General features: G+C 34.6%; 1 protein-coding gene, 1 long non-coding RNA gene and 1 pseudogene across 2 annotated transcripts in view; 1 reads left to right on the plus strand and 2 right to left on the minus strand.

Moving 5' to 3' along the window:
- Positions 1 to 15,856, minus strand: part of LOC106678157 (CKLF-like MARVEL transmembrane domain-containing protein 4) — a 90,695-nt gene that overhangs the window by 35,692 nt on the left and 39,147 nt on the right. The gene's annotated exons all lie outside the window — the stretch shown is intronic.
- On the minus strand, positions 11,852 to 15,276 carry LOC106678156 (dynamin-1-like protein pseudogene; annotated as a pseudogene).
- LOC136796396 (uncharacterized) overlaps positions 15,339 to 15,856 on the plus strand; it is a 2,212-nt gene continuing 1,694 nt past the window's right edge. Inside the window, exon 1 of the long non-coding RNA XR_010844104.1 lies at positions 15,339 to 15,722. This is a non-coding gene — a long non-coding RNA (uncharacterized lncRNA). The remainder of the gene's footprint in view (positions 15,723 to 15,856) is intronic.

The raw sequence follows: 15,856 nt of genomic DNA on the forward strand, positions 1-15,856 counted from the left end.
TCGACGTATTTATATAATAAAAAAAATAACAGACGTATGTAATCCGTGAGTTTGGAATGGATAATTGATTATAATTAGATTTCCTTATATTTTGAGGTGTTTGTTTCCAATGACAATGGTTTCACCTCTATTTTATATTTCTGGTTACTGGTTTCATTTTTATTTTATATACGATTTATTTTCGGGATCAACAGAGATCCATCCTTCCGATGCCAGTATTTCCTAGCTTCCTTAATATTCCAAGTAATTAAAACTCAACGCTCCTCTAATATACTAGAAAACCTGAAATTCAAATTCTCAGTCCTATCCCGTTCTACCAGGCCTCTACCCTCCACCTCACCGAACCACTGCGTTTGATAAATCATTTTTTATCCCAGCTGCATACGTCACGTACCAACTCTTCCCTCGTTAAAAAACTTTATATTTAATTACCTTTTACTTCATCAATCTAATCCGATGTTATAATAGTACTGATGCTTTTTTTTTTTATGTATTTACTTAGTTACTTTTTCAATATTTTTTTTATCTCTGAATTTTTAACTATTAATACATATACACTTTTAATATAAGTTATATTTTTTTTTTGGCCAATATATGTTGTTAAATTAAAATGACCTTATAATTGTTCTAAAGCGACCTAGTCCCAGCATATTAAACTATTATTCATTTCATTTCAATATCAGAATTCTGGTTTCAAGTGTTTATTGATGCTATGTTTATAGATTTATTGTTTACTATACTGTACTTATTTGAAAAGTGATCGGATGGAAGGGTATATAAATTACATTTTATATTCTATAAAAATTAAATATTAATAATTTGTAAATGGTTGTTTATAATGCTCTAAAAGACTCGGCAATGTTTCCCTGATGCCAGATTTGAAGATTAATATAAATTTAATGAATTGAATGTTTGATATCAATTGTTGTATTTATTTAAAATTAAACATTTACGTATACAATATTTTTAAGATTTGGGAACTAATTGTTTTTGAAAACACAATGTTTTGGTTAGTTCCAATTGCCTTATATACAAACAATGTCTACAGCTCAAAATTCGGCAGTAAAATTTTTTTTCTTATACTTCAGAAAGAGATAAATTGATTGACATATGATGACCATGAAAAAAGGCATACTTTCTGAAGTACGCACAGAGAATGATTAATTTTGGTTATACAATTTTTTACCGCAGAAATGGGAATAGTCTATAGTCCTCATCATAAAATACGAACAAACAATTATTGATTTGTATACCTTAGATTTATATACGATTTATTGTCTTGCATTTACTTGAAAGGTAATACACTTATGAAATTTAAGAAATTAAAAAAATGTTCTACTTTTGCTTACGCATGTACAAACGTGTTCTTCTTAGTACAACTATAATTCAAGAATGACTCTTCTGATTTTAGCCCAATTCAGTAGAAAGTTCGGGAAGTAGTGTAAACATGGTCTAGTATATATTTCGTCAAATTGTATCCAATGCTAAACTAATTTTTTGGATGGCTCGTTCCTTAGATTTTATTCTCAAACGAGTTATCCATAATCTTGAAGTAAAGGCAATCACGAACCAAATAAATTATACATAAAAAGAATAATTTTCAGAAAAAGAAATAGGGAATAATGGAAAAAAAAAGAGGAAATGATTAGGAAGCTATTTACTTTGCAGACATAACTTAAACTAATTATTTTGTTAATAATTTATTCTTTCCAAAATAATGAGGAAATAAATGGAATGCAGCCTTTACCTCAGCCCCTATAAAGCTCGGAGTAGCAGTCTCTTAGCCCACTAACCTGCTTTGAGAGCAGATAAAATTTAATCGTACATTTCACTCCAGTCCACAGGATCCGGGAGAACAGTCTTTACTGCCCTAACGGCTGGCTGGAAGATGTTCTCAGCTGGAAGATGGGTATCAGTAGGTGAAGGTGGCTCGGGTTGTCAAAGCTGGTTCAATCTGGGTCGACCCTGGAACCGGTTTTGAGGCACCTGTTACAGAGATGCACCCGGTTCTTCAACTGGCATCTTTATGGTCCGGTTTAATGCTCATAAACACATTTATTACTCTAAGTTAATTGGAAGTTTTAGAAACACGCCCACATGCCATGATATATAGGTGTAATTATTTTAATAATAGCTGTGATGTCCTCCTGTAATTTAAATCTATTAAAAATGTATTTTACTTGTTTGTTTCATATTCATGGTGAGTAAACAACTAAATACTTCAATTTACTTTAAAACAAAAGTAAGATATAAATGAGCATTCTACAAAGTGTAGCAGTCGTCATTTCGTCTAGAAGGTGCGAACCTGCGAACAAGGAAGCTCGTCAGCTAGCGGTACCTCGCGTCAGTTTCCTTCAGGTACGTCCGATTAGTCGAGGTACTGTACCTTCCCGCTCTAGAACGGTACTCAGCCGTGACGCTACGTTAGGTCTTGGGTGCGATACGGTTTGCCCATTAGCGGTTGGCTTCTAGTACTGCGGTATCTGACGATCATTTTCGAAACGGTAACGAAAAATTTGGAGAATGATGAAATAAAAAGAATATCCAACGAGATCTCTTTCATAACTATCCATTGAAGTTTTGTATGCCAACCATAGGCGTGAATATCACCAAGAACCTCGAGGCCTTGTTGCGTTGGGCGTTAAGTTCGTCACAAGAACGAAATTGAAAAATAATTATAATTTTTGTTTTTTAAGTAGTATAAAAAAATAAAATTCCCAAAAATAAATAAACACAATGATATTGTGAATAGAAATATTTATTTAGGGAAAATAAAAATATCAAGACTGTAGTTTTAATAGATATTGGTGTCTAATGGGGCTCCCTATGATCGATAACATTACTAGTAAACCAAGCAGTGACCAATGTTGATCATTTTTTTAATTAACATTGTTATGTTAAACCAGTTTCAGGTTGTACTGTTCCTTATTAAGTGCTTAAGAGACTTATATCGATCTGTTTACTATCCTTACCACCTAGATAAGAGGAATATAGTAGTTGAGTACAATATTCCATATGCAGTTTTCAACGGATCTATGCGTTTCTGAGTCCTTGAGTCCAAAAAAAATACCTATTTTCGGCCACTTGACAGACATTTGAAAGTTTTTAAAATTCTCTAAACATAAAATTAATAAAATAAAGACAAAATTATTCTAATGGGACCAGTACAAGCAAACGATATGGTGAATTAAAGTTCATATTGGAAATACGGCTATAAAATATTGTAATGGTCTCAGGAGAAGTTGTAAAAAAAGTCTGTGAATGACACATTAAATAATTTGTGTGGGTTTCCCATGTTTTACCCGGCGACCTCTAGAACTAATTCTAATTGTTCAGCAAACATCATTACATGACGACTTTAGCTTTAGAGCAGATGCGTGCCAGTTCAACCAGCTACTCCATTAGCAATAAATATTTAAGATTTACGTTCTGGCTATTGGTTGGAAGTGGAACAGGTATCCAATTCGGCTGAGGTAGCGGCCGGCAGTAACGGTCGTGATAGGACTGCGGGAACCGTTAGTATCTTGTATCCTCAGGGCGAGTTCCTCTTTGGTACTGCAGAAGAGGAACTGCGAGGGAGTCTGGGTAAGACTAAGTAATATGTAGAGGGTTGTGTGCAGAAAAGATCCGATTGGAGGTATATCCAAATCGAATCAGAATGGTAACAACACTATCAGGAAGGAAATAATGTCAATTGAAATATTATATTATTGGGAATATATTGCCTTTTTTATTTTTTGGTGAAGATTATTACTGAACTTTTGTAGAAAAAAAAAAAGTAAAGCTTTTCACTTTCGATTGAGTTTTGCGACTGTATAATTTCATCAATTTTTCTAAGGATAAAACAATAAATGAATAAATAACAATGCTAACACGAGGTACTTGATACCCATACGAGGGTGGTAAAAATGAAAAGAATATGAGTGAGAGAAGAGCCTGGATTTTACGAATTTTTCACCTGAAGTTAGTGCACCGAATATGAACTATATTCTCAGCTGTTCGTAATCAGTCCACCTGCTGTTTTAGATTTATCGAATTTGATGTATTTCGAAGCACCTGAATATGAATTTAGGGAAATGAATTTCTCAAGCAGCGTTGTATGATTTTATTTTTATTTTAGTTTTATATAAATAATGAAGTCTAGAATTTTTTTTTTAGATTATTGTATAAACAGGAATTCCCAGAGGTTCATTCAAGGGAAAAAATAGCTTCAAAATCTCGATTTTAGATATTTTTGAAATTAACGATTTCAGCGCTTGGACGATTCGACAAACATATTAATAATACTTAATTAAATAATATTTACTTGAGAATAAAAGCTAAGACTGATTTCTTATGTACACTGATGTTCGTCACCGTACGACCTTGTCCGTCAATTCATCCTTTGTGTGCAAGAAGGAGGTCTGAGGCGGAATAAAGATTTCGCAAGCACGCTATCTCTATTATGCCCTGATGGTAGGCGGCTTGGTCATGTCTGACTATGAATAATGATTATTTTAATCGATTAATAATGCTCTATTACACTATCGACTACAAGAGGGTAATACAGTATTAGTATGTCCTAGGGTTAAATATATCTAACAAGGGTGAAAAAAGTAATGTAAATCAGTATTTAAAAATGTTGTGCGGCGTGTAAAACAACCTACTGCGGACATTTTTTGACTAACTTAACCGCTTTCATAAAAATTTACCCAATTTCCTCCCCCCCCCCCCTTCAAATTATAAAGTACCAATTGAGTTCAATTAAAAGGGAAGTGAATTAGAAGTTAAAACAAAAAAAGTAAATTATAAAAAAAAAAAAAAGCAAACCCATTTTTATTTTTTCTCGGAAGGCGATCAACAGATTAAATTAGATTGGTAATGTAAATAATATATTTGAAGCGTAAAATCGTAACCTCATATCATAATAGTTATATGGCTCATTATTTGAAGATGCGTAGATTTCACTTCCTAAAATCTGAACAATAAAAAGTCATAACTTCGGGCTGCTAAAATTCTTACCTATTTAGTGGTTTAGTACCTTCACGAGTACGCTGAGCAGGATACCTTTATTTATGGTTTAAGGATATGTCGAAATGGCGGAGTGAAGAATAAGTGAGGGAGTGAAGGAAAAATGTCATACAGTTTTTATTTTATTTCCTTTTTCTGATTATAATAAATAATGAGGCTTATTTTCTTAATGCTATTCTCATGTAAAAAGTGACTAAATCAGAAGTGAAACAAACCATTGTGTCAAAGTGGTCGGACATGGTGAGGGAGTGAAAAACGATTTTTTTTTTAAATTTTGAACTTATATTTAAAAATCTATTTAGGAAATAATATATAGCCTCGGGCCGCCCGTAGCTCAGTTGGTTAAACCTAGTCTAACCAATTGTAGATTTCTGGCGGTGCCGGTTCGAATCCGGCCTTCGGGTGTTGACTTTTTTCATTGAGTGGTGGTCCACAAAATGAAAAACTTGACCCCAATCATGGTTAGGCAGTATAGGACTCCCATGGGAAATTTTGGCCGAAAAAATATATAGCCTCCATATTAGAACAAAAGGCATTGAATAGTTCTTATATATTTTTTCAATGATTGGAGCTCATGTTAGTGGTTGAAAATGGATAAGACGTCTAATTTACACAGTTTTAGATAATGACCGATATAACGATGTGTTTACTGTTAACCGTAGATTCGAAATGAGGGGAAGATGATTGGGGGGAGGAGTAATGAACGCAGATAACTGAAAACTTTTATTTTATTAGTACTATAGTTCCGGTCTGAATTCCAGGCCTAAAAAAAATAATGATATATGATAACAATCATATTAATAATGATAATGATAATGGAAAAAAATATATAACAAACAATTAAGAATTTAACAGATAACACTATGAGAAGTACATAAATAATATATGTGGTAGTCGTGAAATTAGGCGAGTCGAATAGTCTAAAATTGAATTAACAAGTTGTAAACCGTTCTTTCAAGTTCTTAAAAAAAAACTTAAGTTAAATTCGTTTAGTTGATTTCCATTGACCAGAAAATTTCAATGAAAAATAAAAGGACTTAACCAATTTAACACATATGACGTACTTTAAAGACGTGTTCAGGATCGTTTACACTCCGTTAACTTTTATGCGATTCGACTTGCCTTTCGCGACCGCCACAGATATACAGTATATTGGAATAGTTAGAATTTATGTAACGAAATAAAAAAATTGAAAATATTTGAAAGAGAACAAAAAACTTATTGCAGAATCCACACTCGATAACATAAATAATTAAGTCCAGAAATGTTCAATTTCAATAGTTCTTAGTTAAGTACAGAAACACAATTTAGAAAGGCTATACTTTTGAAAGCTGCCACTATAACTGTCACCGTGAAACCTCCGTTCAAACCTTATTTCGATATTCAATTGATCTTCATTCGAAGTCGGGACCCGGTCAATCAGAATGACAGTAAAGACATACGTTCAGATTGACCGTGTGGGTGTAATACTGATGAATTACGGAAAAAAATATGACCAAAGAAATGTTACCATTCAAAACTTGATGTGATGTGAAGTGGATGAGAAACTGCAAGAGCTTCGTTCATATCGTCATTTCATTTCATTCTTGCAGTTAAATGCCAAAATAATATAAAATAAATTACGAATTTAAAGAGGTATTGCTCAAAGTTCTCACTGTTCGGTATCTCGTGTACAGGTAAGCACCAGTCTAACTGATTATTTAGGGACCTTGATAGAATTTATGGTTTTTGAATGATGACTGAATATATAGGAATTTATCAGAATAATTTTAGTAAATCCACCTGTTTCTCAAACCGAAGATTATTCTGCTCACATTAGACTTTAGCACCCTTAAATGTTGAATGACAGGCGATTCTATTCTCAGAGCAAGCTTTCTGTAGACAATAGCGACTGTGTTGGTGAAATAATTTATGCGGAGTCATAGACTTTTTTTTAGTCTACCTCCGCCCATTCAGTGCCTAATTCATCCTCACTGGATAAAACTGTTCAATGTAAAATACCAATAATTACAGGAATTAATATTTAAGAAAAAAAATCATTGGACCGGAAACAATGGATAAAAATCTAAACACATTAAAATTTATAATTAAATTCGATACTATTTTTTTTCTTTTTTCAAATGTTTAAAAAGCACATGGGAAGAATCTGATCAGAGATGTAATTTGATTTAGGTGCTTTATCTTATTAGATAACTCTGAAAATATATCTTACTATAATTTAAAATATTTTTAAAAATATAGCAAAAATTCTGAATAAAGCCGATTTTTATTTGATAATACGATTTTTTTAAATGCAATAAATTCAATTCCATTTTTCATCCAATTTAAGTAAAATGAAATAAAAATAAGTTTTTAAACTGATCAAGGGTTTTATTGTTGAACGTAGATATAATATGAGGAGACGGTGTGATGTGGAACCAGCAGAAGTTATGAACACACGTTACACTCATTTCGTTTTGTTTGTGCCTACGTTTCAGCCAAACAAACGAGATAACATTATTGAATTTAAAATATTAAAACCAGTTCAACAAGAAATTAAAAAGGCAAATAATAATATAAGAATGTAACGTATGATATTGGAATAGTATGTATTTATACAGTAAGATAACAAACATTGAAAGTATCAGGGAAAGAAAAAGAAATAATGAAAGAAAGAGCGAAAAAATCAGACTCAACGAAAATAATGACAACAATATACGTAATGTTTTTGGCCAGGATTAATACACAATAGTGCTTAATTTATTTATATCTTAAAATTCCGTGCACGTTATGTCCTCTCTCCATCTAATCTGTCCCAGTATTATTAGGATGATCTCATTCCTAAAATGTGGTGTACTCGCAATGAAGTATGGCCAATGACTCATCCGAAACGTTCAAGATATAGATAAATAAATTGAACTCTATTGCTGTCACTACGCCATAAAGATAACACGAAAAATACAAATAAAAAATACAATATGGAAGATGGAAGAAGATAAGGTGAAACAAAGTAATTACAGAAATATATGAGGATAAGATTATTGGGGGTACGGACAGTGAACACAAATAGGTAAACACTTATTTATTAGTGGCAACGTTTCTGCCAGAATTTCAGGCCTACGTCAGAGCTAAAAACAGAACTATGATAAGTACCATAATGATTAAATGGAATAACAGAAAAACAAAAAACATAAGAAGATAACAAACAATACAGTAATGTACTATAGATAATATATAATACTTAATAAGTATTATTGAATATTAATTTTTTTTTTAATATTTATTTATTGCTGTTTACAACTGTACATTATAATACATTTAGTAAATATGATTTAAGTTAAATTGGAGTGTTACAGGCGTGTAGAGAAACTACCCATTGGTAGCACTCTAATGACATTTTACATTAGCTGGTCTCGTGGCCATCTTCTTTTCAGTCGCCTCGGAGGATTGTCAGGAATGGAAGAGGATGCAAGGTTAGGAACTAGGGAGTTTGAGTGGTTAGGGAGCTTATAATGGAAGGAGTGATATCTTGTTCGGGTTAGATCGGTTACATAGGGAACATTAAAGTCTTTATGTATGATTTCATTTGTGACAAAGTAAGGAGCATTGAGGAATTTATGAAGGATTTTGGATTGTAAGGATTGGATACGAGAGGAATTCGAAGGTTTAGTGGAGTCCCAAAGCTCAATTCTGTATGTCCAGATTGGCCTTATTACAGTCATGTAGATCAGTCTTTTGTAATGTGTTGGAAGTTTAGACTGTTTGTATAGTAAGTGTTTAATAGTCGAAATCAACGTGTAGTTCCTTGTCTTTTCAGTCTTGTGTGAGGATTCCAGGTTAATCGCTTGTCCAAATGTAGTCCAAGGTAGTGGATCTGTTCGACAGGGGTAAGAGTAACATCATTAAATGAAACTGTAGGGAGGTCAGTAGGTTTACGACGAAGGGTAAAGGTGATTTGTTGGAATTTATCTTAATCCTTCAATTATGACACCATTCTTCGAGGACTGTGATATGGGATTGGAGATTTTTAGATACAATTAATGGGTTATTATCAACAGCGAGCACACATGTGTCATCGGCATACGTGGTGAGGGTAGTGTTAGGATTGGTTGTAATGTCAGCTGTATAGACGGTGTAGAGGATGGGACCAAGGATACTACCTTGAGGAGAATATTAATTTAATTTTTTTTTTCATTCTTAATTTTAATATCACTATTTTCCATGTATATTATTATATAAAGTTTCATTATTCTTATTATATTACACCATCCATTTTCTTTAATACTTCTTATGCACCTTTATTATCTGTTATCTTCTTACATTTCTTGTTTTTCTGTAATTCCATTTAGTCATTTTGGTTGTTATCTTAGTTTTGTTCTTAGCCCCGATGAAGGCCTGAAATTCTGGCCGAAACGTTGGAACTAATAAATAAGTGTTTATTTATTTGTGTTCTTCACTCCCCCCAACCATCTCCTTTATCACATCCGTTATCAATATTGGTGTATCCTTGGACTGCCGAAGAGAATCATATCCCTCTCATGATGACGGATTCTCAAATATGGTGATGTAAATAAAACAGTATTTTTTTAAGGTCACATTTAGGATTATATAATATTATTCACTCTTAAGAGGAGCAGCTACTTTTCTTGAACGAATCCCAAAATGGATCTATTGTCCAAGGAGTATCACAATGGCGAATTAGTTCTATTGTTCTCGGCTCACTCCCTCATTTCAGGGAGATTATTTAGTCATCTCGATGCCTACTTATCCTATGGAGCTCATAGTGCCTCAACTTGTGTACCCATTTCCTCTAGAGCCTGTCTATGCTGTTGCAAAGCCATGGTAGACTTTTAGTGCCCTCAACCTTTTAGAACATGTGGACAAATTTATGTTATCTGCCAGGTGGTGGGTACAGATGTAATTTTTGTTTGATTAAAATAAGTTTAAAAAATAAAAAACGCCTCTGTTACGTTTCCCCAAATTTGGAATCATTAGGCAAGCAAAAAAAAAAAGATCATATAAAGGCAGACAGTTATTAGCACATCTGTCATCAACACTCCATAAAGCCAGTCAACAAGAAACAGCTCCTCGCTCCAAATTATCTTCACACGTTGCACAGCATGTATCTGAATTGGCGAAGCGTTGATTGCTTATTTATTTAATAGTTTTTACGATCCTTACAGCTTTGTTTTGAGGATATTCCAATCATTCCTTAATTACCTAATGTAGTTTAGTAATTAAATGGAGAATCGATCTGGAATACTAAATGATTCAGCCTTCTTGTCCCATTGAATGAGTCCATATTAATAACTTTTCCTTTATCGGTATCCAGGACGGATCCTTGGAACTCAAGATGACTATGTAATGGGAAGATTCGGAGGCACCCAGGTGGGTAGGCGGCTCCCACGTCATGACTGGCTCTTACCCTATTAGGTTCACCTGTTGGAACACCTGGGTTTACTAGGGCAGGGTTACGCTGAACAACATACCTTCGGGATAGAATAGTTTATCATTGTTAATGTTGTAGAAAAGATAAATTCTACTGCCAAAAAATGTTAAAAGCATGCGCAGTATCATTCTAAATTCTGTATGCATGCCCCTGACAGTCAAAAGTGGTAGTGAGCACAGACCTATTGAATATCTTGTCTGCCCACTCACGATTTTGCTTGACACTTTCGCCGGTGAAACTAATACACTAATTACTTTATTTACAAATTTAATTACCCTTCAGACAAGCAACTGAAATGTTCAGAGACATCTTTAATAGATTTCGAATTATTTGAAAAATATAAACAAACAGGAAACAGGTTCTCAAGGAAACTTGAGCTAAAAAAATATCGTTACAAATTTTAATACGCTTATTACTTTGCTAGTACCGGTCGGATATAATTTTTTTTTCTTTTAACTTTGTAAGGACTTTAAGTACCTTTCAAATACATATATGAAATCGAGGATGCTCTGAAACGCATAGTTCAATAAAAACTGCATTTACTCATGAAAATTTCATCCGATTTACACACTCTGCTTACTGGAGGATAGAGAAGCACCTAGACGTCATTCGGACAGTAACCATTCCAAAGCCAGACTGATATGATAGACATGAATCACGAAAACCCCTCCTACATCATTGGTTCCCAAACTTTTTTGGGAACTGCTGATGTGGTTCCCAAATTTTTTACATCAATGGACAGTTGTCAAGCTAAAACCAATTGCGGCACGATCATCCTTAAATTGGCTGAGTATGTGGGAAAAGAAGAAAAAAAAACACAGAGAAAAGTAAGTGTTGGAGCACACTGTCTATTTTCTATATATATATTTTTTCTATTATATTTTGAAAAAGTGGTATATGCTTGGAGTACATATTTTGACAAAGTGGTATATGCTTGGAGTACATATTTTGACAAAGTGGTATATGCTTGGAGTACATATTTTGACAAAGTGGTATATGCTTGGAGTACACTATCAATCTAACTGATGCTTTTACTTTTAAGATATCGAACAATACTCTTATGCAATGTTACTTTTGACTCGTAATAAGCTAAAAGCCTTTTTGGTAATTATTTTGATAATCAACTACAAGATTATTCATGCAACCATTTGGCTTCCCTCTACTTTCTCAGCCACCACTTCAAGTTTTAAATGATATGTTTTTCAAACTTTTTTCGCCAATTGATGAATATTGCCCCTATACTATCACTCTGAATCTTTGGATTTACTACCATTCCGATTGACGGTGTTAAAGTTTTTTAAAGAAAATAAAAATTACGCGAAAATCTCCCAGCCTTTTATTACTGATGTGGTTTGGATTTATTTATTGAGTTTTTAAGGAATTTTATTATTATAAAATGGTTACTTTTTGAATTGCGCTTAAAGTTTTCTTTTCTTCATAACTATATTCATGTTTTTTACTTGGGCATTTATGCTATATGTATGAAGAGGTAAAGGATTTTAGCAGTAATTATTTTGCCATAAAAAAGGCAACCAAATAGGCCAAGTCGTTCCAGTAATAATGTAACTCAAAACTTCAATGACCGAATTTAAATTTTTTTTTTTTTTAAATTTGACCCGATTTCACTAGTCCTTACCTAAGTGGTTAAAGAAAAAAAAAATCACATGATTCATTATACATTAATACGTGCAGCCATCTGGTGACTACTGAAGTAATTGGGTTGAAAAAACAAAACATTAAATATAAAATTGCCCTGTTGTCTGCAGTGTATTGAATCCCAGTGATGAAAATGAAATATCTATACTGATGAAGAAATGAGAAAGTTAAGTTCCTAACCAATTAGGTTACTATGATTTGACTAAGTTAATCATCTGTTTTAAATTATATATTTAAGATTGATTTTTTACTGCAGTGCTCCCGGTATGTGTAGTACAGTTACTGTGCTGTCTCTATCTTTATGTTTATATGTATTTGTGTTTCGGGTATTTGCTTTTTAAAGATTAGCCTTGACTAGATCTATGTACGTGTCTGTTGCTTATGTTACTACGAAATATTAATGAAAAAAAAAATCAAGGCACTCGATTTTTTTCTTTGTGAGTATTTTGAAGTTTACATGGACTGGACAAATTATGGATTACACTTCTTCTCTATACTAAACAGTAACCTTCCTTCACTTCTGTAATGATGGAGTTGGCGTTCTCTAACACCTCCAACATCCTGAGAGCGTATGCCCGTTGTTCCGCGATGTCCGCCGATTCTTCTAGATACTGTTCCGCTTTGCCTGGGGCGTAGAGGATGCTCACCAGCTCGGAGAGGATGTGGTTCATCGAGTAGTTGACGAGGCAGTGCATAATGGCCTTGGGCACGGCATCCTGGATCGTCTTCCTCACGATGTTGAAGTACTTGATGACTAGAGTCTCAATCGTGACTCCAGATTCTCTCGGTTGTTCCTCGTCCTTGAAGGGAACGATCTGGTAGTTCGGTTCTATATGTCCCAAACCGTTTGCACTGAAGTCAGGATGAGCCGTGTTGATGTAGGCTCCTTGAATCTCAATCAGTTTCTTTACGAGACTATTAGTTTCAGGGAGCCTGCTTTTTAACAGCTTAATAACGACTTCCAAGATCTTCTGATAAAGCTTCGGGTAGCGAGTCATTGCCAAGTTTTGACTCTGACAACTGTTATAAATGATTTTTTCCAGTTCGTCGTAGACCAGTTGTACACAACGCAACGAAGGGGTCTCCAAACGCGCTATTTGTTTCTTGACCAAAAGTTCAAAGCAACTTTCCGACATAAACATTCCGGGTCTAGTTCCAGAAGCGTTTCTTATAGCTGTTAGAATGGCTGACCTGCTGTAGCCTGTTAACGGGTTAATCGAATTAAGTGCGTTTGCGAATGTTTCATGGAATATATAACTTATCCTTGCCCCACCTCCTAATTCGAGCGTTTCAAGTTCGTTTCCTGTGCCTTGTATTTTGGAACAATAAGTGGTCGAGAAGTTGGTCAGAAGATGTAGGAGGCATTCGCCCGGTGAGGAAATGTCTGCTGCGGCCAGTGACTGAAGAACTGCTTTGTGTGTCTCCATGGCTTCCTGGATCCTCTGTCTTAGCTGCGGCAAGTTGACCTTAATGTGATCAATAAGCAACTCCTGCAAAGTCCGCGCCAAGTAGGAAGTTCCGTGCTTGTTGGCCAGTTGAGGATAGTACTTGTAGAAGAAGTTCATTTCCTGAATAGCGGCTTCCTTTATAGTGATCCCTTGAACGATGTCCCGCTGCGACCTGTTGACGACCCCGACGACGCCTAGCTTCACTGGGATAACTTTGCCAGAGAGGATATCAACGGCGTCGGTTCCTGTGTCCATGATATCCAGCTTGGTCACCACAGCGAGTGTCCTCAATCCTTCCGGGTCTACTTCCTTTGCTATCTTCAAGCTCTCACTCGTGGCTATGTCAGTGTTAGCGGTGACTATAGCTAAGATGATTGACTTAGGATTGGAAATGTACTTGAGAATCAGGGCCTTGAGGACGTCTTCGATGTCGGCTGGTTGGTCTCCCATTGGAACTTTGATTATTCCCGGAAGATCGATAAGAGTGAGGTTGGACGCGGCGTACCTGGAGTATATCGTCATGACGATGGGCTCTGAGCAGATTCCTTTGTTAGTGCCCGCTGCTCGATCCGTTTCTTCTTCGATCTCTTTCATTACTTCTCGGAAATTCTTGAAGACCCTCGAATCGTGGTTGAAGACGACGTGATCACTACTACCGTCTTCGTCTCCCCTTCCTTTCTTCTTGGGCAGGTACTCCAGGTGAATGAGAAGCGGCCTTCTGGTCACAACTCCAATGCCGCGGGGTAAGAACGGCTTTCCAACCAACCCCTCGAGCACAGAACTCTTCCCAGAGCTCTGATCCCCGACGACGACTATCTGCGGCAACTGCAGTGTATCCTTCCCCGTTATCGCCATTACATCTTGAAGTTTGTTCAGAACACTTACCAGCCTATCCATTTGGTCGCAGTCCGAATTTAGAAAAGAAGAGAGTCTGATGTTTTCAATGAATCGTTTTGGCTGAAAAGTTACTATTTTCCCCTCTCCATGTGATTCCAATTGAAACATTCTCAAAGTTTCGACAAAATCACATGATTTCTCTTTGAAATAACTCATTTTCGCCAAGACGGTACATCAATGACGTGTTTCATAATGCCTGTTAAAGTTTAAACGTTAAAAAAATTAAATAAAATTAAAATAATCAACATAAAATCAAAACAAGTAATGTCAGTAACTGCAACATATAAATTTATTAAACATGTGTTGTTCATTTCTGTATTAATTGTACTTTTAATGTTGGGAGAATTCCTCTAATTTTTTACTTTCATCAATGTAGGGCTTTTAAAGTAAATTATCGATTATTTTTTTCGATTTTTATTATATGAGAGTTTCGAGCTCAGGTTACCTGAGTGGGCGTCGGTCCATGTCGGTCCACGGTCGAAATTTCGGTATATTCTTAACATTCGTGGATAGATCAGATTTAAAACAGAGAGATCAGATCTTCAGATTATTTGTTCTAAAGAATTAAAATAACATTTCAAAAATATAATATTTCGAATTAGTATTTGACTGACATTGTCCGAGCGATTAAAATTAAACACATGCGAACAATTAATTTAATTATTTTTTATCAATGTGAAATTTTAAATTATACTTACAAAAAGGTGTATATTCCTTGCCTGTTAATGAACCGATCAAAAATTAAATTATTTTAAAACTAACGATAATTTTGATTTTTTTGTTTAAACGTTTTTCCAATTCTTCTTTTTTTTTTTTTTTTTACTCATTTCTCACATGTAAATAATTACGTCATTCGCTCTTGTTATCCATATTACATATGATAGTAAACAAAAAGTAATGGTGCTAATGAATCTTTTTTAGTTCCATGCTTATAGTTTTGTATTAACATTAAAACATATGTTTTACTTAAAGCCACAAGTCCTATCCTAATCGTAAAGGAAGGAATGTAAAGGAGAGGGTTTTGACAACAAAATCAAAGCCAAACATTCGTGCCTTATGAGGAATTCCAGGGATGTAGCAGTAGAGTAGAGGACTTAATTTTGAGGACTGCATTTGGTTGCTGTTTAGATTATGTCGGACATTCCTATTAACCTCAAAATAAATATGAGCTCAAGCAACTCTCCACTTTTTGACTTCATCTTCCCTTTGAAGGAAAATATGATATGCCACCCTGCTGGTCCTAATCTAAAGACATCTGAGAGACATAGAATAATTAAGATAAGGTAAGAAGAATGATTTGGATGTTAGAGCCAAAAAAGTTAGAGGCCTAAAACTTTTCTTCCTTCTCTCTCTTCTCTCTCTCTCTCTCTCTCTCTCTCTCTCTCTCTCTCTCTCTCTCTCTCTCTCTCTCTCTCTC

This window comes from Halyomorpha halys, unplaced genomic scaffold (assembly GCF_000696795.3).
Source record: "Halyomorpha halys isolate HHAL.00 unplaced genomic scaffold, Hhal_1.1 Scaffold126.1, whole genome shotgun sequence".
In the NCBI taxonomy this organism is placed as follows: Eukaryota; Metazoa; Arthropoda; class Insecta; order Hemiptera; family Pentatomidae; genus Halyomorpha; species Halyomorpha halys.